At 30.1% G+C, this 27,030-nt stretch overlaps 1 long non-coding RNA gene across 17 annotated transcripts in view; it reads left to right on the plus strand.

Moving 5' to 3' along the window:
• Nucleotides 1-740: 740 nt before the first annotated feature.
• Nucleotides 741-27,030, plus strand: part of LOC128076270 (uncharacterized) — a 56,202-nt gene continuing 29,912 nt past the window's right edge. For 11 of the 17 annotated variants that reach the window (XR_008204324.1, XR_008204337.1, XR_008204325.1 and 8 more), the window contains exons 1-2: nucleotides 750-889; nucleotides 15,560-15,600. This is a non-coding gene — a long non-coding RNA (uncharacterized LOC128076270). Of the gene's footprint in view, nucleotides 890-15,559; nucleotides 15,601-27,030 lie in introns of all 17 variants that reach the window. The other 6 variants (XR_008204323.1, XR_008204327.1, XR_008204326.1 and 3 more) reach the window with 3 other exon arrangements.

Raw genomic sequence — 27,030 nt, forward strand, 5'->3', positions numbered from 1 at the left:
GATTTCTATGAAAATAAGCGATATTTTAGGTTAAAAACAGGGATTTCTATGAAAATAAGCGATATTTAAGGGGAAAAACAGGGATTTCTAGGAAAATAAGCGATATTTTAGGTTAAAAACAGGGATTTCTATGAAAATAACCGATATTTTAGGTTAAAAACAGGGATTTCAATGAAAATAAGCGATATTTTAGGTTAAAAACAGGGATTTCTAGGAAAATAAGCGATATTTAAGGGGAAAAACAGGGATTTCTATGAAAATAAGCGATATTTTAGGTTGAAAACTGGGATTTCTATGAAAATAAGCGATATTTTAGGTTAAAAACAGGGATTTCTATGAAAATAAGCGATATTTGAGGATAAAAACAGGGATTTCTATGAAAATAAGCGATATTTTAGGTTAAAAACAGGGATTTCTATGAAAATAAGCGATATTTAAGGGGAAAAACTGGGATTTCTATGAAAATAAGCGATATTTGAGGTTAAATACAGGGATTTCTATGAAAATAAGCGATATTTGAGGTTAAAAACAGGGATTTCTATGAAAATAAGCGATATTTAAGGGGAAAAACAGGGATTTCTATGAAAATAAGCGATATTTAAGGGGAAAAACAGGGATTTCTATGAAAATAAGCGATATTTTAGGTTAAAAACTGGGATTTCTATGAAAATAAGCGATATTTAGGGGAAAAACTGGGATTTCTATGAAAATAAGCGATATTTGAGGTTAAAAACAGGGATTTCTATGAAAATAAGCGATATTTAAGGGGAAAAACAGGGATTTCTATGAAAATAAGCGATATTTGAGGTTAAAAACAGGGATTTCTATGAAAATAACCGATATTTTAGGTTAAAAACAGGGATTTCAATGAAAATAAGCGATATTTAAGGTTAAAACAGGGATTTCTATGAAAATAAGCGATATTTAAGGGGAAAAACAGGGATTTCTATGAAAATAAGCGATATTTTAGGTTGAAAACTGGGATTTCTATGAAAATAAGCGATATTTTAGGTTAAAAACAGGGATTTCTATGAAAATAAGCGATATTTGAGGATAAAAACAGGGATTTCTATGAAAATAAGCGATATTTTAGGTTAAAAACAGGGATTTCTATGAAAATAAGCGATATTTAAGGGGAAAAACTGGGATTTCTAGGAAAATAAGCGATATTTGAGGTTAAAAACAGGGATTTCTATGAAAATAAGCGATATTTGAGGTTAAAAACTGGGATTTCTATGAAAATAAGCGATATTTGAGGTTAAAAACAGGGATTTCTAGGAAAATAAGCGATATCTTAGGATAAAAACAGGGATTTCTATGGAAATAAGCGATATTTGAGGTTAAAAACAGGGATATCTATGAAAATAAGCGATATTTTAGGTTAAAAACAGGGATTTCTATGAAAATAAGCGATATTTTAGGTTGAAAACTGGGATTTCTATGAAAATAAGCGATATTTTAGGTTAAAAACTGGGATTTCTATGAAAATAAGCGATATTTATGGGGGAAAACAGGGATTTCTATGAAAATAAGCGATATTTGAGGGAAAAACAGGGATTTCTACGAAAATAAGCGATATTTTGATGATAAAAACAGGGATTTCTATGGAAATAAGCGATATTTTAGGTTAAAAACAGGGATTTCTATGAAAATAAGTGATATTTAAGGGGAAAAACTGGGATTTCTATGAAAATAAGCGATATTTGAGGTTGAAAACTGGGATTTCTATGAAAATAAGCGATATTTTAGGTTGAATACTGGGATTTCTATGAAAATAAGCGATATTTAAGGGGAAAAACAGGGATTTCTATGAAAATAAGCGATATTTGAGGTTAAAAACTGGGATTTCTAGGAAAATAAGCGATATCTTAGGATAAAAACAGGGATTTCTATGAAAATAAGCGATATCTTAGGTTAAAAACAGGGATTTCTATGAAAATAAGCGATATTTAAGGGGAAAAACAGGGATTTCTATGAAAATAAGCGATATTTAGGGGGAAAAACAGGGATTTCTAGGAAAATAAGCGATATTTGAGGTTAAAAACAGGGATTTCTAGGAAAATAAGCGATATTTAAGGGGAAAAACAGGGATTTCTATGAAAATAAGCGATATTTGAGGTTAAAAACAGGGATTTCTATGAAAATAAGCGATATTTTAGGTTAAAAACAGGGATTTCCATGGAAATAAGCGATATTTGAGGTTAAAAACAGGGATTTCTATGAAAATAAGCGATATTTTAGGTTAAAAACTGGGATTTCTATGAAAATAAGCAATATTTAAGGGGGAAAAACTGGGATTTCTATGAAAATAAGCGATATTTGAGGGGAAAAACAGGGATTTCTATGAAAATAAGCGATATTTTAGGTTAAAAACAGGGATTTCTATGGAAATAAGCGATATTTTACGTTAAAAACTGGGATTTCTATGGAAATAAGCGATATTTAAGGGGAAAAACAGGGATTTCTATGAAAATAAGCGATATTTAAGGGGAAAAACAGGGATTTCTATGAAAATAAGCGATATTTGAGGTTAAAAACAGGGATATCTATGAAAATAAGCGATATTTTAAGGGAAAAACTGGGATTTCTATGAAAATAAGCGATATTTTAGATTAAAAACTGGGATTTCTATGGAAATAAGCGATATTTTAGGTTAAAAACAGGGATTTCTAGGAAAATAAGCGATATTTGAGGTTAAAAACAGGGATTTCTAGGAAAATAAGCGATATTTGAGGTTAAAAACAGGGATTTCTATGAAAATAAGCGATATTTAAGGGGAAAAACAGGGATTTCTATGAAAATAAGCGATATTTTAGGTTGAAAACTGGGATTTCTATGAAAATAAGCGATATTTTAGGTTAAAAACTGGGATTTCTATGAAAATAAGCGATATTTTAGGTTAAAAACAGGGATTTCTATGAAAATAAGCGATATTTGAGGGGAAAAACTGGGATTTCTATGGAAATAAGCGATATTTGAGGTTAAAAACAGGGATTTCTATGAAAATAAGCGATATTTTAGGTTAAAAACAGGGATTTCTATGGAAATAAGCGATATTTTAGGTTAAAAACAGGGATTTCTATGAAAATAAGCGATATTTGAGGTTAAAAACAGGGATTTCTATGAAAATAAGCGATATTTGAGGATAAAAACAGGGATTTCTATGAAAATAATCGATATTTAAGGGGAAAAACAGGGATTTCTATGAAAATAAGCGATATTTGAGGTTAAAAACAGGGATATCTATGAAAATAAGCGATATTTTAGGGGAAAAACTGGGATTTCTATGAAAATAAGCGATATTGGAGGGGGAAAACTGGGATTTCTATGGAAATAAGCGATATTTGAGGTTAAAAACAGGGATTTCTATGAAAATAAGCGATATTTAAGGAGAAAAACAGGGATTTCTATGAAAATAAGCGATATTTGAGGTTAAAAACAGGGATTTCTATGAAAATAAGCGATATTTAGGGGGAAAAACAGGGATTTCTATGAAAATAAGCGATATTTAAGGGGAAAAACAGGGATTTCTATGAAAATAAGCGATATTTTAGGTTAAAAACTGGGATTTCTATGGAAATAAGCGATATTTTAGGTTAAAAACAGGGATTTCTATGAAAATAAGCGATATTTGAGGTTAAAAACTGGGATTTCTATGGAAATAAGCGATATTTGAGGTTAAAAACAGGGATTTCTATGAAAATAAGCGATATTTTAGGTTAAGAACTGGGATTTCTATGGAAATAAGCGATATTTGAGGTTAAAAACAGGGATTTCTAGGAAAATAAGCGATATTTGAGGTTAAAAACTGGGATTTCTATGAAAATAAGCGATATTTAAGGGGAAAAACAGGGATTTCTATGAAAATAAGCGATATCTTAGGTTAAAAACAGGGATTTCTAGGAAAATAAGCGATATTTGAGGGAAAAACAGGGATTTCTACGAAAATAAGCGATATTTTGATGATAAAAACAGGGATTTCTATGGAAATAAGCGATATTTTAGGTTAAAAACAGGGATTTCTAGGAAAATAAGCGATATTTTAGGTTAAAATCAGGGATTTCTATGAAAATAAGCGATATTTGAGGATAAAAACAGGGATTTCTATGAAAATAAGCGATATTTTAGGGGAAAAACAGGGATTTCTATGAAAATAAGCGATATTTAAGGGGAAAAACTGGGATTTCTATGAAAATAAGCGATATTTGAGGTTAAAAACAGGGATTTCTATGAAAATAAGCGATATTTGAGGTTAAAAACAGGGATTTCGATGAAAATAAGCGATATTTAAGGGGAAAAACAGGGATTTCTATGAAAATAAGCGATATTTTAGGTTGAAAACTGGGATTTCTATGAAAATAAGCGATATTTTAGGTTAAAAACAGGGATTTCTATGAAAATAAGCGATATTTGAGGATAAAAACAGGGATTTCTATGAAAATAAGCGATATTTTAGGTTAAAAACAGGGATTTCTATGAAAATAAGCGATATTTAAGGGGAAAAACTGGGATTTCTATGAAAATAAGCGATATTTGATGTTAAAAACAGGGATTTCTATGAAAATAAGCGATATTTGAGGTTAAAAACAGGGATTTCTATGAAAATAAGCGATATTTAAGGGGAAAACTGGGATTTCTATGAAAATAAGCGATATTGGAGGGGGAAAACTGGGATTTCTATGGAAATAAGCGATATTTGAGGTTAAAAACAGGGATTTCTATGAAAATAAGCGATATTTAAGGGGAAAAACAGGGATTTCTATGAAAATAAGCGATATTTGAGGTTTAAAACAGGGATTTCTATGAAAATAAGCGATATTTAGGGGGAAAAACTGGGATTTCTATGAAAATAAGCGATATTTAAGGGGAAAAACAGGGATTTCTATGAAAATAAGCGATATTTGAGGTTAAAAACAGGGATTTCTATGGAAATAAGCGATATTTGATGTTAAAAACAGGGATTTCTATGAAAATAAGCGATATTTAAGGGGAAAACTGGGATTTCTATGAAAATAAGCGATATTTAAGGGGAAAACTGGGATTTCTATGAAAATAAGCGATATTGGAGGGGGAAAACTGGGATTTCTATGGAAATAAGCGATATTTGAGGTTAAAAACAGGGATTTCTATGAAAATAAGCGATATTTAAGGGGAAAAACAGGGATTTCTATGAAAATAAGCGATATTTGAGGTTTAAAACAGGGATTTCTATGAAAATAAGCGATATTTAGGGGGAAAAACTGGGATTTCTATGAAAATAAGCGATATTTAAGGGGAAAAACAGGGATTTCTATGAAAATAAGCGATATTTGAGGTTAAAAACAGGGATTTCTATGGAAATAAGCGATATTTGAGGTTAAAAACAGGGATTTCTATGAAAATAAGCGATATTTTAGGTTAAAAACTGGGATTTCTATGGAAATAAGCGATATTTGAGGTTAAAAACAGGGATTTCTAGGAAAATAAGCGATATTTAAGGGGAAAAACAGGGATTTCTATGAAAATAAGCGATATCTTAGGTTAAAAACAGGGATTTCTAGGAAAATAAGCGATATTTTAGGTTAAAAACTGGGATTTCTATGGAAATAAGCGATATTTGAGGTTAAAAACTGGGATTTCTATGAAAATAAGCGATATTTGAGGGGAAAAACTGGGATTTCTATGGAAATAAGCGATATTTGAGGTTAAAAACAGGGATTTCTATGAAAATAAGCGATACTTTAGGTTAAAAACTGGGATTTCTATGGAAATAAGCGATATTTGAGGTTAAAAACAGGGATTTCTATGAAAATAAGCGATATTTGAGGTTAAAAACAGGGATTTCTATGAAAATAAGCGATATTTAAGGGGAAAAACAGGGATTTCAATGAAAATAAGCGATATTTTAGGTTAAAAACAGGGATTTCTAGGAAAATAAGCGATATTTAAGGGGAAAAACAGGGATTTCTATGAAAATAAGCGATATTTGAGGTTGAAAACTGGGATTTCTATGAAAATAAGCGATATTTTAGGTTAAAAACAGGGATTTCTATGAAAATAAGCGATATTTGAGGATAAAAACAGGGATTTCTATGAAAATAAGCAATATTTTAGGTTAAAAACAGGGATTTCTATGAAAATAAGCGATATTTGAGGTTAAAAATAGGGATTTCTATGAAAATAAGCGATATTTGAGGTTAAAAACAGGGATTTCTATGAAAATAAGCGATATTTAAGGGGAAAAACAGGGATTTCTAGGAAAATAAGCGATATTTAAGGGGAAAAACAGGGATTTCTATGAAAATAAGCGATATTTAAGGGGAAAAACAGGGATTTCTATGAAAATAAGCGATATTTAGGGGGAAAAACAGGGATTTCTATGAAAATAAGCGATATTTGAGGTTAAAAACAGGGATTTCGATGAAAATAAGCGATATTTAAGGGGAAAAACAGGGATTTCTATGAAAATAAGCGATATTTTAGGTTGAAAACTGGGATTTCTATGAAAATAAGCGATATTTTAGGTTAAAAACTGGGATTTCTATGGAAATAAGCGATATTTTAGGTTAAAAACAGGGATTTCTATGAAAATAAGCGATATTTGAGGTTAAAAACAGGGATTTCTATGAAAATAAGCGATATTTTAGGGGAAAAACTGGGATTTCTATGAAAATAAGCGATATTTAAGGGGAAAAACAGGGATTTCTATGAAAATAAGCGATATTTTAGGTTAAAAACAGGGATTTCTATGGAAATAAGCGATATTTTAGGTTAAAAACAGGGATTTCTATGAAAATAAGCGATATTTGAGGGGAAAAACTGGGATTTCTATGGAAATAAGCGATATTTGAGGTTAAAAACAGGGATTTCTATGAAAATAAGCGATATTTGAGGTTAAAAACAGGGATTTCTATGAAAATAAGCGATATTTAAGGGGAAAAACAGGGATTTCTATGAAAATAAGCGATATTTAAGGGGAAAAACAGGGATTTCTAGGAAAATAAGCGATATTTTAGGTTAAAAACAGGGATTTCTATGAAAATAACCGATATTTTAGGTTAAAAACAGGGATTTCAATGAAAATAAGCGATATTTTAGGTTAAAAACAGGGATTTCTATGAAAATAAGCGATATTTAAGGGGAAAAACAGGGATTTCTATGAAAATAAGCGATATTTTAGGTTGAAAACTGGGATTTCTATGAAAATAAGCGATATTTTAGGTTAAAAACAGGGATTTCTATGAAAATAAGCGATATTTGAGGATAAAAACAGGGATTTCTATGAAAATAAGCGATATTTTAGGTTAAAAACAGGGATTTCTATGAAAATAAGCGATATTTAAGGGGAAAAACAGGGATTTCTATGAAAATAAGCGATATTTGAGGTTAAAAACAGGGATTTCTATGAAAATAAGCGATATTTGAGGTTAAAAACAGGGATTTCTATGAAAATAAGCGATATTTAAGGGGAAAAACAGGGATTTCTATGAAAATAAGCGATATTTAAGGGGAAAAACAGGGATTTCTATGAAAATAAGCGATATTTTAGGTTAAAAACTGGGATTTCTATGAAAATAAGCGATATTTAGGGGAAAAACTGGGATTTCTATGAAAATAAGCGATATTTGAGGTTAAAAACAGGGATTTCTATGAAAATAAGCGATATTTAAGGGGAAAAACAGGGATTTCTATGAAAATAAGCGATATTTGAGGTTAAAAACAGGGATTTCTATGAAAATAACCGATATTTTAGGTTAAAAACAGGGATTTCAATGAAAATAAACGATATTTAAGGTTAAAAACAGGGATTTCTATGAAAATAAGCGATATTTAAGGGGAAAAACAGGGATTTCTATGAAAATAAGCGATATTTTAGGTTGAAAACTGGGATTTCTATGAAAATAAGCGATATTTTAGGTTAAAAACAGGGATTTCTATGAAAATAAGCGATATTTGAGGATAAAAACAGGGATTTCTATGAAAATAAGCGATATTTTAGGTTAAAAACAGGGATTTCTATGAAAATAAGCGATATTTAAGGGGAAAAACTGGGATTTCTAGGAAAATAAGCGATATTTGAGGTTAAAAACAGGGATTTCTATGAAAATAAGCGATATTTGAGGTTAAAAACTGGGATTTCTATGAAAATAAGCGATATTTGAGGTTAAAAACAGGGATTTCTAGGAAAATAAGCGATATCTTAGGATAAAAACAGGGATTTCTATGGAAATAAGCGATATTTGAGGTTAAAAACAGGGATATCTATGAAAATAAGCGATATTTTAGGTTAAAAACAGGGATTTCTATGAAAATAAGCGATATTTTAGGTTGAAAACTGGGATTTCTATGAAAATAAGCGATATTTTAGGTTAAAAACTGGGATTTCTATGAAAATAAGCGATATTTAGGGGGAAAACAGGGATTTCTATGAAAATAAGCGATATTTGAGGGAAAAACAGGGATTTCTACGAAAATAAGCGATATTTTGATGATAAAAACAGGGATTTCTATGGAAATAAGCGATATTTTAGGTTAAAAACAGGGATTTCTATGAAAATAAGTGATATTTAAGGGGAAAAACTGGGATTTCTATGAAAATAAGCGATATTTGAGGTTGAAAACTGGGATTTCTATGAAAATAAGCGATATTTTAGGTTGAATACTGGGATTTCTATGAAAATAAGCGATATTTAAGGGGAAAAACAGGGATTTCTATGAAAATAAGCGATATTTTAGGTTAAAAACAGGGATTTCTAGGAAAATAAGCGATATCTTAGGATAAAAACAGGGATTTCTATGAAAATAAGCGATATCTTAGGTTAAAAACAGGGATTTCTATGAAAATAAGCGATATTTAAGGGGAAAAACAGGGATTTCTATGAAAATAAGCGATATTTAAGGGGAAAAACAGGGATTTCTAGGAAAATAAGCGATATTTGAGGTTAAAAACAGGGATTTCTATGAAAATAAGCGATATTTAAGGGGAAAAACAGGGATTTCTATGAAAATAAGCGATATTTGAGGTTAAAAACAGGGATTTCTATGAAAATAAGCGATATTTTAGGTTAAAAACAGGGATTTCCATGGAAATAAGCGATATTTGAGGTTAAAAACAGGGATTTCTATGAAAATAAGCGATATTTTAGGTTAAAAACTGGGATTTCTATGAAAATAAGCAATATTTAAGGGGGAAAAACTGGGATTTCTATGAAAATAAGCGATATTTGAGGGGAAAAACAGGGATTTCTATGAAAATAAGCGATATTTTAGGTTAAAAACAGGGATTTCTATGGAAATAAGCGATATTTTAGGTTAAAAACTGGGATTTCTATGGAAATAAGCGATATTTAAGGGGAAAAACAGGGATTTCTATGAAAATAAGCGATATTTAAGGGGAAAAACAGGGATTTCTATGAAAATAAGCGATATTTGAGGTTAAAAACAGGGATATCTATGAAAATAAGCGATATTTTAAGGGAAAAACTGGGATTTCTATGAAAATAAGCGATATTTTAGATTAAAAACTGGGATTTCTATGGAAATAAGCGATATTTTAGGTTAAAAACAGGGATTTCTATGAAAATAAGCGATATTTGAGGTTAAAAACAGGGATTTCTAGGAAAATAAGCGATATTTGAGGTTAAAAACAGGGATTTCTATGAAAATAAGCGATATTTAAGGGGAAAAACAGGGATTTCTATGAAAATAAGCGATATTTTAGGTTGAAAACTGGGATTTCTATGAAAATAAGCGATATTTTAGGTTAAAAACTGGGATTTCTATGAAAATAAGCGATATTTTAGGTTAAAAACAGGGATTTCTATGAAAATAAGCGATATTTATGGGGGAAAACAGGGATTTCTATGAAAATAAGCGATATTTGAGGTTAAAAACAGGGATTTCTATGAAAATAAGCGATATTTTAGGTTAAAAACTGGGATTTCTATGGAAATAAGCGATATTTGAGGTTAAAAACAGGGATTTCTATGAAAATAAGCGATATTTGAGGTTAAAAACAGGGATTTCTATGAAAATAAGCGATATTTGAGGATAAAAACAGGGATTTCTATGAAAATAATCGATATTTAAGGGGAAAAACAGGGATTTCTATGAAAATAAGCGATATTTGAGGTTAAAAACAGGGATATCTATGAAAATAAGCGATATTTTAGGGGAAAAACTGGGATTTCTATGAAAATAAGCGATATTGGAGGGGGAAAACTGGGATTTCTATGGAAATAAGCGATATTTGAGGTTAAAAACAGGGATTTCTATGAAAATAAGCGATATTTAAGGGGAAAAACAGGGATTTCTATGAAAATAAGCGATATTTGAGGTTAAAAACAGGGATTTCTATGAAAATAAGCGATATTTAGGGGGAAAAACAGGGATTTCTATGAAAATAAGCGATATTTAAGGGGAAAAACAGGGATTTCTATGAAAATAAGCGATATTTTAGGTTAAAAACTGGGATTTCTATGGAAATAAGCGATATTTTAGGTTAAAAACAGGGATTTCTATGAAAATAAGCGATATTTGAGGTTAAAAACTGGGATTTCTATGGAAATAAGCGATATTTGAGGTTAAAAACAGGGATTTCTATGAAAATAAGCGATATTTTAGGTTAAGAACTGGGATTTCTATGGAAATAAGCGATATTTGAGGTTAAAAACAGGGATTTCTAGGAAAATAAGCGATATTTGAGGTTAAAAACTGGGATTTCTATGAAAATAAGCGATATTTAAGGGGAAAAACAGGGATTTCTATGAAAATAAGCGATATCTTAGGTTAAAAACAGGGATTTCTAGGAAAATAAGCGATATTTGAGGGAAAAACAGGGATTTCTACGAAAATAAGCGATATTTTGATGATAAAAACAGGGATTTCTATGGAAATAAGCGATATTTTAGGTTAAAAACAGGGATTTCTAGGAAAATAAGCGATATTTTAGGTTAAAATCAGGGATTTCTATGAAAATAAGCGATATTTGAGGATAAAAACAGGGATTTCTATGAAAATAAGCGATATTTTAGGGGAAAAACAGGGATTTCTATGAAAATAAGCGATATTTAAGGGGAAAAACTGGGATTTCTATGAAAATAAGCGATATTTGAGGTTAAAAACAGGGATTTCTATGAAAATAAGCGATATTTGAGGTTAAAAACAGGGATTTCGATGAAAATAAGCGATATTTAAGGGGAAAAACAGGGATTTCTATGAAAATAAGCGATATTTTAGGTTGAAAACTGGGATTTCTATGAAAATAAGCGATATTTTAGGTTAAAAACAGGGATTTCTATGAAAATAAGCGATATTTGAGGATAAAAACAGGGATTTCTATGAAAATAAGCGATATTTTAGGTTAAAAACAGGGATTTCTATGAAAATAAGCGATATTTAAGGGGAAAAACTGGGATTTCTATGAAAATAAGCGATATTTGAGGTTAAAAACAGGGATTTCTATGAAAATAAGCGATATTTGAGGTTAAAAACAGGGATTTCTATGAAAATAAGCGATATTTAAGGGGAAATACAGGGATTTCTATGAAAATAAGCGATATTTAAGGGGAAAAACAGGGATTTCTATGAAAATAAGCGATATTTGAGGTTAAAAACAGGGATTTCTATGGAAATAAGCGATATTTTAGGGGAAAAACTGGGATTTCTATGGAAATAAGCGATATTTTAGATTAAAAACAGGGATTTCTATGAAAATAAGCGATATTTGAGGTTAAAAACAGGGATTTCTAGGAAAATAAGCGATATCTTAGGATAAAAACAGGGATTTCTATGAAAATAAGCGATATTTGAGGTTAAAAACAGGGATTTCTAGGAAAATAAGCGATATTTAAGGGGAAAAACAGGGATTTCTATGAAAATAAGCGATATTTTAGGTTGAAAACTGGGATTTCTATGAAAATAAGCGATATTTAAGGGGAAAACAGGGATTTCTATGAAAATAAGCGATATTTGAGGTTAAAAACAGGGATTTCTATGAAAATAAGCGATATTTTAGGTTAAAAACAGGGATTTCTATGAAAATAAGCGATATTTGAGGGGAAAAACTGGGATTTCTATGGAAATAAGCGATATTTGAGGTTAAAAACAGGGATTTCTATGAAAATAAGCGATATTTGAGGGGAAAAACTGGGATTTCTATGGAAATAAGCGATATTTGAGGTTAAAAACAGGGATATCTATGAAAATAAGCGATATTTGAGGTTAAAAACAGGGATTTCTATGAAAATAAGCGATATTTGAGGATAAAAACAGGGATTTCTATGAAAATAAGCGATATTTAAGGGGAAAAACAGGGATTTCTATGAAAATAAGCGATATTTGAGGTTAAAAACAGGGATATCTATGAAAATAAGCGATATTTTAAGGGAAAAACTGGGATTTCTATGAAAATAAGCGATATTTAAGGGGAAAACTGGGATTTCTATGGAAATAAGCGATATTTGAGGTTAAAAACAGGGATTTCTATGAAAATAAGCGATATTTAAGGGGAAAAACAGGGATTTCAATGAAAATAAGCGATATTTGAGGTTCAAAACTGGGATTTCTATGAAAATAAGCGATATTTAAGGGGAAAAACAGGGATTTCTATGAAAATAAGCGATATTTTAGGTTAAAAACAGGGATTTCTATGGAAATAAGCGATATTTGAGGTTAAAAACAGGGATTTCTATGAAAATAAGCGATATTTTAGGTTAAAAACTGGGATTTCTATGGAAATAAGCGATATTTGAGGTTAAAAACTGGGATTTCTATGAAAATAAGCGATATTTAAGGGGAAAAACAGGGATTTCTATGAAAATAAGCGATATTTGAGGTTTAAAACAGGGATTTCTATGAAAATAAGCGATATTTAGGGGGAAAAACTGGGATTTCTATGAAAATAAGCGATATTTAAGGGGAAAAACAGGGATTTCTATGAAAATAAGCGATATTTTAGGTTAAAAACAGGGATTTCTATGAAAATAAGCGATATTTGAGGTTAAAAACAGGGATTTCTATGGAAATAAGCGATATTTGAGGTTAAAAACAGGGATTTCTATGAAAATAAGCGATATTTTAGGTTAAAAACTGGGATTTCTATGGAAATAAGCGATATTTGAGGTTAAAAACTGGGATTTCTATGAAAATAAGCGATATTTAAGGGGAAAAACAGGGATTTCTATGAAAATAAGCGATATCTTAGGTTAAAAACAGGGATTTCTAGGAAAATAAGCGATATTTTAGGTTAAAAACTGGGATTTCTATGGAAATAAGCGATATTTGAGGTTAAAAACAGGGATTTCTATGAAAATAAGCGATATTTGAGGGGAAAAACTGGGATTTCTATGGAAATAAGCGATATTTGAGGTTAAAAACAGGGATTTCTATGAAAATAAGCGATACTTTAGGTTAAAAACTGGGATTTCTATGAAAATAAGCGATATTTTAGGTTAAAAACAGGGATTTCTATGAAAATAAGCGATATTTGAGGTTAAAAACAGGGATTTCTGTGAAAATAAGCGATATTTAAGGGGAAAAACAGGGATTTCAATGAAAATAAGCGATATTTTAGGTTAAAAACAGGGATTTCTATGAAAATAAGCTATATTTAAGGGGAAAAACAGGGATTTCTATGAAAATAAGCGATATTTTAGGTTGAAAACTGGGATTTCTATGAAAATAAGCGATATTTTAGGTTAAAAACAGGGATTTCTATGAAAATAAGCGATATTTTAGGTTGAAAACTGGGATTTCTATGAAAATAAGCGATATTTTAGGTTAAAAACAGGGATTTCTAGGAAAATAAGCGATATTTGAGGATAAAAACAGGGATTTCTATGAAAATAAGCAATATTTTAGGTTAAAAACAGGGATTTCTATGAAAATAAGCGATATTTAAGGGGAAAAACTGGGATTTCTATGAAAATAAGCGATATTTGAGGTTAAAAACAGGGATTTCTATGAAAATAAGCGATATTTGAGGTTTAAAACAGGGATTTCGATGAAAATAAGCGATATTTAAGGGGAAAAACAGGGATTTCTATGAAAATAAGCGATATTTAAGGGGAAAAACAGGGATTTCTATGAAAATAAGCGATATTTAAGGGGAAAAACAGGGATTTCTATGAAAATAAGCGATATTTGAGGTTAAAAACAGGGATATCTATGAAAATAAGCGATATTTAGGGGAAAAACTGGGATTTCTATGAAAATAAGCGATATTTTAGGTTAAAAACAGGGATTTCTATGAAAATAAGCGATATTTTAGGTTAAAAACTGGGATTTCTATGGAAATAAGCGATATTTTAGGTTAAAAACAGGGATTTCTATGAAAATAAGCGATATTTGAGGTTAAAAACAGGGATTTCTATGAAAATAAGCGATATTTAAGGGGAAAAACAGGGATTTCTATGAAAATAAGCGATATTTAAGGGGAAAAACAGGGATTTCTACAAAAATAAGCGATATTTTTGGTTAAAAACAGGGATTTCTATGGAAATAAGCGATATTTTAGGTTAAAAACAGGGATTTCTATGAAAATAAGCGATATTTTAGGTTAAAAACTGGGATTTCTATGGAAATAAGCGATATTTGAGGTTAAAAACAGGGATTTCTATGAAAATAAGCGATATTTGAGGTTAAAAACAGGGATTTCTATGAAAATAAGCGATATTTAAGGGGAAAAACAGGGATTTCTATGAAAATAAGCGATATTTAAGGGGAAAAACAGGGATTTCTAGGAAAATAAGCGATATTTTAGGTTAAAAACAGGGATTTCTATGAAAATAACCGATATTTTAGGTTAAAAACAGGGATTTCAATGAAAATAAGCGATATTTTAGGTTAAAAACAGGGATTTCTATGAAAATAAGCGATATTTAAGGGGAAAAACAGGGATTTCTATGAAAATAAGCGATATTTTAGGTTGAAAACTGGGATTTCTATGAAAATAAGCGATATTTTAGGTTAAAAACAGGGATTTCTATGAAAATAAGCGATATTTGAGGATAAAAACAGGGATTTCTATGAAAATAAGCGATATTTTAGGTTAAAAACAGGGATTTCTATGAAAATAAGCGATATTTAAGGGGAAAAACTGGGATTTCTAGGAAAATAAGCGATATTTGAGGTTAAAAACAGGGATTTCTATGAAAATAAGCGATATTTGAGGTTAAAAACAGGGATTTCTATGAAAATAAGCGATATTTGAGGTTAAAAACAGGGATTTCTATGAAAATAAGCGATATTTAAGGGGAAAAACAGGGATTTCTATGAAAATAAGCGATATTTAAGGGGAAAAACAGGGATTTCTATGAAAATAAGCGATATTTGAGGTTAAAAACTGGGATTTCTATGAAAATAAGCGATATTTAGGGGAAAAACAGGGATTTCTATGAAAATAAGCGATATTTGAGGTTAAAAACAGGGATTTCTATGAAAATAAGCGATATTTAAGGGGAAAAACAGGGATTTCTATGAAAATAAGCGATATTTAAGGGGAAAAACAGGGATTTCTATGAAAATAAGCGATATTTGAGGTTAAAAACAGGGATTTCTATGGAAATAAGCGATATTTTAGGTTAAAAACAGGGATTTCAATGAAAATAAGCGATATTTAAGGTTAAAAACAGGGATTTCTATGAAAATAAGCGATATTTGAGGTTAAAAACAGGGATATCTATGAAAATAAGCGATATTTTAGGTTAAAAACTGGGATTTCTATGAAAATAAGCGATATTTAAGGGGAAAAACAGGGATTTCTAAAAAAATATGCGATATTTTAGGTTAAAAACAGGGATTTCTATGAAAATAAGCGATATTTGAGGATAAAAACAGGGATTTCTATGAAAATAAGCGATATTTGAGGTTAAAAACAGGGATTTCTATGAAAATAAGCGATATTTAAGGGGAAAAACTGGGATTTCTAGGAAAATAAGCGATATTTGAGGTTAAAAACAGGGATTTCTATGAAAATAAGCGATATTTGAGGTTAAAAACTGGGATTTCTATGAAAATAAGCGATATTTGAGGTTAAAAACTGGGATTTCTATGAAAATAAGCGATATTTAGGGGAAAAACAGGGATTTCTATGAAAATAAGCGATATTTGAGGTTAAAAACAGGGATTTCTATGAAAATAAGCGATATTTAAGGGGAAAAACTGGGATTTCTAGGAAAATAAGCGATATTTGAGGTTAAAAACAGGGATTTCGATGAAAATAAGCGATATTTAAGGGGAAAAACAGGGATTTCTATGAAAATAAGCGATATTTGAGGTTAAAAACAGGGATATCTATGAAAATAAGCGATATTTTAGGGGAAAAACTGGGATTTCTATGAAAATAAGCGATATTTTTGGTTAAAAACAGGGATTTCTATGAAAATAAGCGATATTTGAGGTTAAAAACAGGGATTTCTAGGAAAATAAGCGATATTTGAGGATAAAAACAGGGATTTCTATGAAATTAAGCGATATTTAGGGGGAAAAACTGGGATTTCTATGAAAATAAGCGATATTTGAGGTTAAAAACAGGGATATCTATGAAAATAAGCGATATTTTAGGGGAAAAACTGGGATTTCTATGAAAATAAGCGATATTTAAGGGGAAAAACAGGGATTTCTAAAAAAATATGCGATATCTTAGGTAAAAACTGGGATTTCTATGACAATAAGCAATATTTAAGGGGAAAAACTGGGATTTCTACAAAAATAAGCGATATTTAAGGGGAAAAACAGGGATTTCTATGAAAATAAGCGATATTTAAGGGGAAAAACTGGGATTTCTATGAAAATAAGCGATATTTGAGGTTAAAAACTGGGATTTCTATGAAAATAAGCGATATTTGAGGTTAAAAACAGGGATTTCTATGGAAATAAGCGATATTTTAGGTTAAAAACAGGGATTTCTATGAAAATAAGCGATATTTTAGGTTAAAAACAGGGATTTCTATGAAAATAAGCGATATTTAAGGGAAAAACTGGGATTTCTATGAAAATAAGCGATATTTGAGGTTAAAAACAGGGATTTCTATGAAAATAAGCGATATTTGAGGTTAAAAACATGGATTTCTATGGAAATAAGCGATATTTTAGGTTAAAAACAGGGATTTCTATGAAAATAAGCGATATTTGAGGTTAAAAACAGGGATTTCTATGAAAATAAGCGATATTTGAGGGAAAAACAGGGATTTCTACGAAAATAAGCGATATTTTGATGATAAAAACAGGGATTTCTATGGAAATAAGCGATATTTTAGGTTAATAACAGGGATTTCTATGAAAATAAGCGATATTTGAGGTTAAAAACAGGGATTTCTATGAAAATAAGCGATATTTGAGGTTGAAAACTGGGATTTCTATGAAAATAAGCGATATTTTAGGTTAAAAACTGGGATTTCTATGAAAATAAGCGATATTTGAGGATAAAAACAGGGATTTCTATGAAAATAAGCGATATTTAAGGGGAAAAACTGGGATTTCTATGAAAATAAGCGATATTTGAGGTTAAAAATAGGGATTTCTATGAAAATAAGCGATATTTGAGGTTAAAAACAGGGATTTCTATGAAAATAAGCGATATTTGAGGTTAAAAACAGGGATTTCTAGGAAAATAAGCGATATTTGAGGTTAAAAACAGGGATTTCTATGAAAATAAGCGATATTTAAGGGGAAAAACAGGGATTTCTATGAAAATAAGCGATATTTGAGGTTAAAAACAGGGATTTCTATGAAAATAAGTGATATTTTAGGTAAAAACTGGGATTTAAATGGAAATAAGCGATATTTGAGGTTAAAAACAGGGATTTCTATGAAAATAAGCTATAATTGAGGTTAAAAACAGGGATTTCTATGAAAATAAGCGATATTTGAGGTTAAAAACTGGGATTTCCATGGAAATAAGCGATATTTGAGGGGAAAAACAGGGATTTCTATGAAAATAAGCGATATTTGAGGTTAAAAACAGGGATATCTATGAAAATAAGCGATATTTTAGGGGAAAAACTGGGATTTCTATGAAAATAAGCGATATTTTAGATTAAAAACAGGGATTTCTATGAAAATAAGCGATATTTGAGGTTAAAAACAGGGATTTCTATGAAAATAAGCGATATCTTAGGATAAAAACAGGGATTTCTATGAAAATAAGCGATATTTGAGGTTAAAAACAGGGATTTCTAGGAAAATAAGCGATATTTAAGGGGAAAAACAGGGATTTCTATGAAAATAAGCGATATTTTAGGTTGAAAACTGGGATTTCTATGAAAATAAGCGATATTTAAGGGGAAAAACAGGGATTTCTATGAAAATAAGCGATATTTTAGGTTAAAAACTGGGATTTCTATGAAAATAAGCGATATTTGAGGTTAAAAACAGGGATTTCTATGAAAATAAGCGATATTTGAGGGGAAAAACTGGGATTTCTATGGAAATAAGCGATATTTGAGGTTAAAAACAGGGATTTCTATGAAAATAAGCGATATTTTACGTTAAAAACTGGGATTTCTATGGAAATAAGCGATATTTTAGGTTAAAAACAGGGATTTCTATGAAAATAAGCGATATTTGAGGTTAAAAACAGGGATTTCTATGAAAATAAGCGATATTTAAGGGGAAAAACAGGGATTTCTATGAAAATAAGCGATATTTATGGGGGAAAACAGGGATTTCTATGAAAATAAGCGATATTTGAGGTTAAAAACAGGGATATCTATGAAAATAAGCGATATTTTAGGGGAAAAACTGGGATTTCTATGAAAATAAGCGATATTTGAGGGGGAAAACTGGGATTTCTATGGAAATAAGCGATATTTGAGGTTAAAAACAGGGATTTCTATGAAAATAAGCGATATTTAAGGGGAAAAACAGGGATTTCTATGAAAATAAGCGATATTTGAGGTTAAAAACAGGGATTTCTATGAAAATAAGCGATATTTAGGGGGAAAAACTGGGATTTCTATGAAAATAAGCGATATTTTAGGGGAAAAACAGGGATTTCTATGAAAATAAGCGATATTTGAGGTTAAAAACAGGGATTTCTATGAAAATAAGCGATATTTGAGGTTAAAAACAGGGATTTCTAGGAAAATAAGCGATATTTGAGGTTAAAAACAGGGATTTCTATGAAAATAAGCGATATTTTAGGTTAAAAACTGGGATTTCTATGGAAATAAGCGATATTTGAGGTTAAAAACAGGGATTTCTATGAAAATAAGCGATATTTGAGGTTAAAAACAGGGATTTCTATGAAAATAAGCGATATTTAAGGGGAAAAACAGGGATTTCTATGAAAATAAGCGATATTTAAGGGGAAAAACAGGGATTTCTATGAAAATAAGCGATATTTGAGGTTAAAAACAGGGATTTCTATGGAAATAAGCGATATTTTAGGTTAAAAACAGGGATTTCTATGAAAATAAGCGATATTTGAGGGGAAAAACTGGGATTTCTATGGAAATAAGCGATATTTGAGGTTAAAAACAGGGATTTCTATGAAAATAAGCAATATTTTAGGTTAAAAACTGGGATTTCTATGGAAATAAGCGATATTTGAGGTTAAAAACAGGGATTTCTATGAAAATAAGCGATATTTGAGGTTAAAAACAGGGATTTCTATGAAAATAAGCGATATTTAAGGGGAAAAACAGGGATTTCTATGAAAATAAGCGATATTTGAGGTTAAAAACAGGGATTTCTATGAAAATAAGCGATATTTATGGGGGAAAACAGGGATTTCTATGAAAATAAGCGATATTTGAGGTTAAAAACAGGGATTTCTATGAAAATAAGCGATATTTGAGGTTAAAAACAGGGATTTCTAGGAAAATAAGCGATATTTGAGGATAAAAACAGGGATTTCTATGAAAATAAGCGATATCTTAGGTTAAAAACAGGGATTTCTATGGAAATAAGCGATATTTGAGGTTTAAAACAGGGATTTCTATGAAAATAAGCGATATTTAGGGGGAAAAACTGGGATTTCTATGAAAATAAGCGATATTTGAGGTTAAAAACAGGGATTTCTAGGAAAATAAGCGATATTTTAGGGGAAAAACAGGGATTTCTATGAAAATAAGCGATATTTAAGGGGAAAAACAGGGATTTCTAAAAAAATAGGCGATATCTTAGGTAAAAACTGGGATTTCTATGAAAATAAGCAATATTTAAGGGGAAAAACAGGGATTTCTACAAAAATAAGCGATATTTAAGGGGAAAAACAGGGATTTCTATGAAAATAAGCGATATTTAAGGGGAAAAACTGGGATTTCTATGAAAATAAGCGATATTTGAGGTTAAAAACTGGGATTTCTATGAAAATAAGCGATATTTGAGGTTAAAAACAGGGATTTCTATGGAAATAAGCGATATTTGAGGTTAAAAACAGGGATTTCTAGGAAAATAAGCGATATTTAAGGGGAAAAACAGGGATTTCTATGAAAATAAGCGATATTTAAGGGAAAAACTGCGATTTCTATGAAAATAAGCGATATTTGAGGTTAAAAACAGGGATTTCTATGAAAATAAGCGATATTTGTGGTTCTAAACTGGGATTTCTATGGAAATAAGCGATATTTTAGGTTAAAAACAGGGATTTCTATGAAAATAAGCGATATTTGAGGTTAAAAACAGGGATTTCTATGAAAATAAGCGATATTTGAGGGAAAAACAGGGATTTCTAGGAAAATAAGCGATATTTTGATGATAAAAACAGGGATTTCTATGGAAATAAGCGATATTTTAGGTTAATAACAGGGATTTCTATGAAAATAAGCGATATTTAAGGGGAAAAACTGGGATTTCTATGAAAATAAGCGATATTTGAGGTTGAAAACTGGGATTTCTATGAAAATAAGCGATATTTTAGGTTAAAAACTGGGATTTCTATGAAAATAAGCGATATTTGAGGATAAAAACAGGGATTTCTATGAAAATAAGCGATATTTGAGGTTAAAAACAGGGATTTCTATGAAAATAAGCGATATTTAAGGGGAAAAACTGGGATTTCTATGAAAATAAGCGATATTTGAGGTTAAAAACAGGGATTTCTATGAAAATAAGCGATATTTAAGGGGAAAAACAGGGATTTCTAGGAAAATAAGCGATATTTGAGGTTAAAAACAGGGATTTCTATGAAAATAAGCGATATTTAAGGGGAAAAACAGGGATTTCTATGAAAATAAGCGATATTTGAGGTTAAAAACAGGGATTTCTATGAAAATAAGTGATATTTTAGGTTCAAAACAGGGATTTCCATGGAAATAAGCGATATTTGAGGTTAAAAACAGGGATTTCTATGAAAATAAGCGATATTTGAGGTTAAAAACAGGGATTTCTATGAAAATAAGCGATATTTGAGGTTAAAAACTGGGATTTCCATGGAAATAAGCGATATTTGAGGGGAAAAACAGGGATTTCTATGAAAATAAGCGATATTTGAGGTTAAAAACAGGGATATCTATGAAAATAAGCGATATTTTAGGGGAAAAACTGGGATTTCTATGAAAATAAGCGATATTTTAGATTAAAAACAGGGATTTCTATGAAAATAAGCGATATTTGAGGTTAAAAACAGGGATTTCTATGAAAATAAGCGATATTTGAGGTTAAAAACAGGGATTTCTAGGAAAATAAGCGATATTTAAGGGGAAAAACAGGGATTTCTATGGAAATAAGCGATATTTTAGGTTAAAAACAGGGATTTCTATGAAAATAAGCGATATTTTAGGTTAAAAACAGGGATTTCTATGAAAATAAGCGATATTTTAGGTTAAAAACTGGGATTTCTATGAAAATAAGCGATATTTGAGGTTAAAAACAGGGATTTCTATGAAAATAAGCGATATTTGATGGGAAAAACTGGGATTTCTATGAAAATAAGCGATATTTGAGGTTAAAAACAGGGATTTCTATGAAAATAAGCGATATTTTACGTTAAAAACAGGGATTTCTATGAAAATAAGCGATATTTGAGGTTAAAAACAGGGATTTCTATGAAAATAAGCGATATTTGAGGTTAAAAACAGGGATTTCTATGAAAATAAGCGATATTTAAGGGGAAAAACAGGGATTTCTATGAAAATAAGCGATATTTAAGGGGAAAAACAGGGATTTCTATGAAAATAAGCGATATTTGAGGTTAAAAACAGGGATATCTATGAAAATAAGCGATATTTTAGGGGAAAAACAGGGATTTCTATGAAAATAAGCGATATTTGAGGGGGAAAACTGGGATTTCTATGGAAATAAGCGATATTTGAGGTTAAAAACAGGGATTTCTATGAAAATAAGCGATATTTGAGGTTAAAAACAGGGATTTCTATGAAAATAAGCGATATTTAGGGGGAAAAACAGGGATTTCTATGAAAATAAGCGATATTTAAGGGGAAAAACAGGGATTTCTATGAAAATAAGCGATATTTTAGGTTAAAAACTGGGATTTCTATGAAAATAAGCGATATTTTAGGTTAAAAACAGGGATTTCTATGAAAATAAGCGATATTTGAGGTTAAAAACAGGGATTTCTATGAAAATAAGCGATATTTGAGGTTAAAAACAGGGATTTCTATGAAAATAAGCGATATTTTAGGTTAAAAACTGGGATTTCTATGGAAATAAGCGATATTTTAGGTTAAAAACAGGGATTTCTATGAAAATAAGCGATATTTAGGGGAAAAACAGGGATTTCTATGAAAATAAGCGATATTTATGGGGGAAAACAGGGATTTCTATGAAAATAAGCGATATTTTAGGTTAAAAACAGGGATTTCTATGGAAATAAGCGATATTTTAGGTTAAAAACAGGGATTTCTATGAAAATAAGCGATATTTGAGGGGAAAAACTGGGATTTCTATGAAAATAAGCGATATTTGAGGTTAAAAACAGGGATTTCTATGAAAATAAGCGATATTTTAGGTTAAAAACAGGGATTTCTATGGAAATAAGCGATATTTGAGGTTAAAAACAGGGATTTCTATGAAAATAAGCGATATTTGAGGTTAAAAACAGGGATTTCTATGAAAATAAGCGATATTTGAGGTTAAAAACAGGGATTTCTATGAAAATAAGCGATATTTAAGGGGAAAAACAGGGATTTCTATGAAAATAAGCGATATTTGAGGTTAAAAACAGGGATTTCTATGAAAATAAGCGATATTTTAGGTTAAAAACAGGGATTTCAATGAAAATAAGCGATATTTTAGGTTAAAAACAGGGATTTCTATGAAAATAAGCGATATTTAAGGGGAAAAACAGGGATTTCTAGGAAAATAAGCGATATTTTAGGTTGAAAACTGGGATTTCTATGAAAATAAGCGATATTTTAGGTTAAAAACAGGGATTTCTATGAAAATAAGCGATATTTGAGGATAAAAACAGGGATTTCTATGAAAATAAGCGATATTTTAGGTTAAAAACAGGGATTTCTATGAAAATAAGCGATATTTAAGGGGAAAAACTGGGATTTCTATGAAAATAAGCGATATTTGAGGTTAAAAACAGGGATTTCTATGAAAATAAGCGATATTTAAGGGGAAAAACAGGGATTTCTATGAAAATAAGCGATATTTGAGGTTAAAAACAGGGATTTCTATGAAAATAAGCGATATTTAAGGGGAAAAACAGGGATTTCTATGAAAATAAGCGATATTTGAGGTTAAAAACAGGGATTTCTATGAAAATAAGCGATATTTTAGGTTAAAAACAGGGATTTCAATGAAAATAAGCGATATTTTAGGTTAAAAACAGGGATTTCTATGAAAATAAGCGATATTTAAGGGGAAAAACAGGGATTTCTAGGAAAATAAGCGATATTTTAGGTTGAAAACTGGGATTTCTATGAAAATAAGCGATATTTTAGGTTAAAAACAGGGATTTCTATGAAAATAAGCGATATTTGAGGATAAAAACAGGGATTTCTATGAAAATAAGCGATATTTTAGGTTAAAAACAGGGATTTCTATGAAAATAAGCGATATTTAAGGGGAAAAACTGGGATTTCTATGAAAATAAGCGATATTTGAGGTTAAAAACAGGGATTTCTATGAAAATAAGCGATATTTAAGGGGAAAAACAGGGATTTCTATGAAAATAAGCGATATTTAAGGGGAAAAACAGGGATTTCTATGAAAATAAGCGATATTTAAGGGGAAAAACAGGGATTTCTATGAAAATAAGCGATATTTAAGGGGAAAAACAGGGATTTCTATGAAAATAAGCGATATTTGAGGTTAAAAACAGGGATTTCTATGAAAATAAGCGATATTTTAGGTTAAAAACAGGGATTTCTATGAAAATAAGCGATATTTGAGGTTAAAAACTGGGATTTCTATGAAAATAAGCGATATTTGAGGTTAAAAACAGGGATTTCTATGAAAATAAGCGATATTTGAGGTTAAAAACAGGGATTTCTATGAAAATAAGCGATATTTAAGGGGAAAAACAGGGATTTCTATGAAAATAAGCGATATTTGAGGTTAAAAACAGGGATTTCTATGAAAATAAGCGATATTTAGGTTAAAAACAGGGATTTCTATGAAAATAAGCGATATTTTAGGTTAAAAACAGGGATTTCTATGAAAATAAGCGATATTTAAGGGGAAAAACAGGGATTTCTATGAAAATAAGCGATATTTATGGGGGAAAACAGGGATTTCTATGAAAATAAGCGATATTTAAGGGGAAAAACAGGGATTTCTATGAAAATAAGCGATATTTTAGATTAAAAACAGGGATTTCTATGAAAATAAGCGATATTTGAGGTTAAAAACAGGGATTTCTATGAAAATAAGCGATATTTAGGATAAAAACAGGGATTTCTATGAAAATAAGCGATATTTGAGGTTAAAAACAGGGATTTCTAGGAAAATAAGCGATATTTAAGGGGAAAAACAGGGATTTCTATGAAAATAAGCGATATTTTAGGTTGAAAACAGGGATTTCTATGAAAATAAGCGATATTTAAGGGGAAAAACAGGGATTTCTATGAAAATAAGCGATATTTGAGGTTAAAAACAGGGATTTCTATGAAAATAAGCGATATTTTAGGGGAAAAACTGGGATTTCTATGAAAATAAGCGATATTTTAGATTAAAAACAGGGATTTCTATGAAAATAAGCGATATTTGAGGTTAAAAACAGGGATTTCTATGAAAATAAGCGATATTTGAGGTTAAAAACAGGGATTTCTATGAAAATAAGCGATATTTGAGGTTAAAAACAGGGATTTCTATGAAAATAAGCGATATTTAAGGGGAAAAACAGGGATTTCTATGAAAATAAGCGATATTTTAGGTTGAAAACTGGGATTTCTATGAAAATAAGCGATATTTAAGGGGAAAAACAGGGATTTCTATGAAAATAAGCGATATTTTAGGTTAAAAACTGGGATTTCTATGAAAATAAGCGATATTTGAGGTTAAAAACAGGGATTTCTATGAAAATAAGCGATATTTGAGGGGAAAAACAGGGATTTCTATGAAAATAAGCGATATTTGAGGTTAAAAACAGGGATTTCTATGAAAATAAGCGATATTTTAGGTTAAAAACAGGGATTTCTATGAAAATAAGCGATATTTTAGGTTAAAAACAGGGATTTCTATGAAAATAAGCGATATTTGAGGTTAAAAACAGGGATTTCTATGAAAATAAGCGATATTTAAGGGGAAAAACAGGGATTTCTATGAAAATAAGCGATATTTAAGGGGAAAAACAGGGATTTCTATGAAAATAAGCGATATTTGAGGTTAAAAACAGGGATTTCTATGAAAATAAGCGATATTTTAGGGGAAAAACAGGGATTTCTATGAAAATAAGCGATATTTGAGGTTAAAAACAGGGATTTCTATGAAAATAAGCGATATTTGAGGTTAAAAACAGGGATTTCTATGAAAATAAGCGATATTTAAGGGGAAAAACAGGGATTTCTATGAAAATAAGCGATATTTGAGGTTAAAAACAGGGATTTCTATGAAAATAAGCGATATTTAAGGGGAAAAACAGGGATTTCTATGAAAATAAGCGATATTTGAGGTTAAAAACAGGGATTTCTATGAAAATAAGCGATATTTTAGGTTAAAAACAGGGATTTCTATGAAAATAAGCGATATTTTAGGTTAAAAACAGGGATTTCTATGAAAATAAGCGATATTTGAGGTTAAAAACAGGGATTTCTATGGAAATAAGCGATATTTGAGGTTAAAAACAGGGATTTCTATGAAAATAAGCGATATTTTAGGTTAAAAACTGGGATTTCTATGAAAATAAGCGATATTTTAGGTTAAAAACAGGGATTTCTATGAAAATAAGCGATATTTGAGGTTAAAAACAGGGATTTCTATGAAAATAAGCGATATTTAAGGGGAAAAACAGGGATTTCTATGAAAATAAGCGATATTTGAGGTTAAAAACAGGGATTTCTATGAAAATAAGCGATATTTGAGGTTAAAAACAGGGATTTCTATGAAAATAAGCGATATTTGAGGTTAAAAACAGGGATTTCTATGAAAATAAGCGATATTTGAGGGGAAAAACAGGGATTTCTATGAAAATAAGCGATATTTGAGGTTAAAAACAGGGATTTCTATGAAAATAAGCGATATTTTAGGTTAAAAACAGGGATTTCTATGAAAATAAGCGATATTTGAGGTTAAAAACAGGGATTTCTATGAAAATAAGCGATATTTAAGGGGAAAAACAGGGATTTCTATGAAAATAAGCGATATTTAAGGGGAAAAACAGGGATTTCTATGAAAATAAGCGATATTTGAGGTTAAAAACAGGGATTTCTATGAAAATAAGCGATATTTGAGGTTAAAAACAGGGATTTCTATGAAAATAAGCGATATTTTAGGTTAAAAACAGGGATTTCTATGAAAATAAGCGATATTTAAGGGGAAAAACAGGGATTTCTATGAAAATAAGCGATATTTTAGGTTAAAAACAGGGATTTCTATGAAAATAAGCGATATTTGAGGTTAAAAACAGGGATTTCTATGAAAATAAGCGATATTTAAGGGGAAAAACAGGGATTTCTATGAAAATAAGCGATATTTGAG

Source organism: Tympanuchus pallidicinctus, unplaced genomic scaffold (genome assembly GCF_026119805.1).
Source record: "Tympanuchus pallidicinctus isolate F22 unplaced genomic scaffold, pur_lepc_1.0 scaffold135, whole genome shotgun sequence".
NCBI classification, from domain to species: Eukaryota; Metazoa; Chordata; class Aves; order Galliformes; family Phasianidae; genus Tympanuchus; species Tympanuchus pallidicinctus.